Below are 2,816 nucleotides of genomic sequence, written 5' to 3' on the forward strand. Positions count from 1 at the left end.
GATTTCTCACATCGAAACCAAGGGGCTGGCTTGTTTTCATCTTCTCATAAAAATTTACCCAAATAAAGGATATACGCCGGGAATGATGCGGCGGCAAGCCATGGAAATGGGGTGATATCGCAAGATGCACTGATCACATCACCAATGAACAAGTGCGCCAAACCATTAAGCAGCACACTGGGTCATATGAAAATCTGCTGACATTTGTTCAAACAAAAGAAAAAGTACGACTATGCTGGTAAGCGGCCACGTATGACTTGAGGCAAAATCCGGCAGTCGAATGGCCTTGCTAAAACTGATCTTCCAAGGAACTGTTTAGGGAGGGAGAGAGAGGTGTGTCGGGAGAGACAGAAAAAACGATGAGCTGACAACATTGCAGAAAGGACAGGAAAACTGTGTGCTGAAACACAGGCTTTGACAAACAAATGAAAGACCTCGGAACGGCTGCGCAAAGTGGAACTTTCCGCAATGATGAACACCTGCTTCTGTGCAGCGGCTCTCGAATCCTGACTTTTCACAGATTTAAGGGAAAGAAGAATGACCCGCGAAATTGCGCAACATTGTTCACCTGATATCGTTTTTTCTTTTACCTTTTAATGAAAGAAATCGGACATAAATATACCATACAAAACAGTTTATCAACAGCAAGTCTGCCAGCCCCCCAAAGTTGGATTGCAAATAAACAGGATATAAATAAATAATGAACCTGTGAACGGTATCATCACACCAGATTTGTCACAATCGGAGTATCAGCTGAAACAGTTCAACACCCAGTGCCAAACCAAGTCAATAAATCAATGAAACTGAACAAAACGTTGCCAGTTTCGATGAGATCTTTCTCCGGTTTGTATCACAGGCTGACACTGATCTCAGTTCATCTGGATTATTTTATTTGACTGATCATTATGGGAGTCTCCAAAACAGTCCGTCAATGTCTATGCATCTGTCCCAGTGTGTGTGTGTGTGTGTGTGTGTGTGTGTGTGTGTGTGTGTGTGTGTGTGTGTGTGTGTGTCTGTGTGTCTGTGTGTGTGTGTGTGTGTCTGAGAGAGAGAGAACTGAAGAGAAAGAGAGAGACTGAGACTGAGAGAGAGAGGAGAGACGATGCAAATATTTAACGCAGGCAAGGAGGCCGGCTAATCATTTCAAACGGCGTTCAGAAGAACTTGTTGGTCAATTCGTTATATTTGTCACTGTCACTGACCCCGTAACCTGGATTGGTCGTAGGACACATCATTGGCCAACTGTGACATTTTCCATCACTGAGTTCAGGTGGTCGCCTTTGTACAGGGTCTGAGTTTTGGCAAGGCTCCCCGGCCTCCATCTGTCCACTCAGTGATGTCTTGTCCACTTTTTTCGCTGTCTGCCTCATTTAGTGCTTTTCCCCGGCGGCACTGTTCTTCTTGGAGAGCCCGTCAGATCTTGTCCGAGGGGGCACTGACGTGGCCGGCCATACAATCCCACTTTTTTTCCCCGGCCCCCAATGTGGTCGGTAGGTGTTCATACCGACCAGCGTGCTAGCTGTCTGATGGCTTTCATGACTTTTCCATTTTGTTCTGTCGGTGGTCCTTGTAGGAGATGCCAAGGATTCTCCTGAAGCAACTCTCATTTCCACTGCTTGGATCTTTCTCTGAAGCTCTGCTCGGTAAGAGTCCAGGACCAGTACACACAGTATGATCTTCAGCTTTGATGTTCTTGTCTCTCCATATGCACTTCAGTCTTGCCATAACTGACAGTCAACAGTTTGTGCAGCTCTAGCCAGTATTTCGGTCTTAGATCCTTCTTCACTGATAATGCCATCAAGGTATTTAAACTGCTTTACTGTTTCCAGTTGTTGTCCTCTGACATTGATCTTGGTATTGATTGGCTCCGGCTTGCTGTTAGTTATCACGCGTTTTTTCTCGTCGGTGACATCCATTCCCTACAGTACTTGGTTGTTGTCACCAGTTCCCTGCACTGCTGCAACGCATGGGTCTCGTGATGAATCTGGACATGGACACGGAACAGTCTGTCGACCTGGTTACGCGCTACTTGTTGAAGTAAGTGCACAGGGATGGTTTAAAGTATTCAATAAAAAAAAAGAAGTTTATTTTGAAAGACGCTGTTCGAGTGGCTTGGTTTGTTTGTTTGAAAGTAGATGGAGAGCTCATACAGGTATGGAATGATGATGGGAAATAGCAAAAGCCTCACATGGATGGGAAAAGATTTATTGAAAAAAAAAAAATTATTGGAGCATTTATGTTGACTTGATGGGAGTTCCAGGTGGATGTAAATGCAGAGTTTCACTTTACAGTTATAAACATGAAAACCTTTTATTTTTTTGCTAGGCAGTTTTTCTTCCACTTCTTCTTCTTCGTTTGCGGGCTGCAGCTCCCACGTTCACTCGTAAGTACACCACTGGGCCTTTACGTGTACTGATGACCGTTTTTACCAAGCCATGTAGGCAACCGTTTTCGGGGGTGTGCATGCTGTGTATGTTCAGTCTTGTTTCCATAACCCACCGAACGCTGACATGGATTACAGGATCTTTAACGTGCATATTCACTTGATCTTCTGCTTGCGACAGACGAAGGGGGTTCAGGCACAAGCAGGTCTGCACATATGTTGACCTGAAAAATCGGAAAAATCTCCACCCTTTACCCACCAGGTGCCATTGCCGAGAATCGACTGAACCTAGGACCCTCAGATTGAAAGTCCAACGCTTTAACCACTCGGCTGTTGCGCCCGTCCACCCAGGTGTAAATGCTGGGTACCTGACCACGGTTGGGAGACTGAGGATCAGCCGTTGGGCCCTAGGTACAGTAAAGTATGAATTAAC

This window comes from Babylonia areolata, chromosome 6 (assembly GCF_041734735.1).
Source record: "Babylonia areolata isolate BAREFJ2019XMU chromosome 6, ASM4173473v1, whole genome shotgun sequence".
Lineage (NCBI taxonomy): Eukaryota > Metazoa > Mollusca > Gastropoda > Neogastropoda > Buccinidae > Babylonia > Babylonia areolata.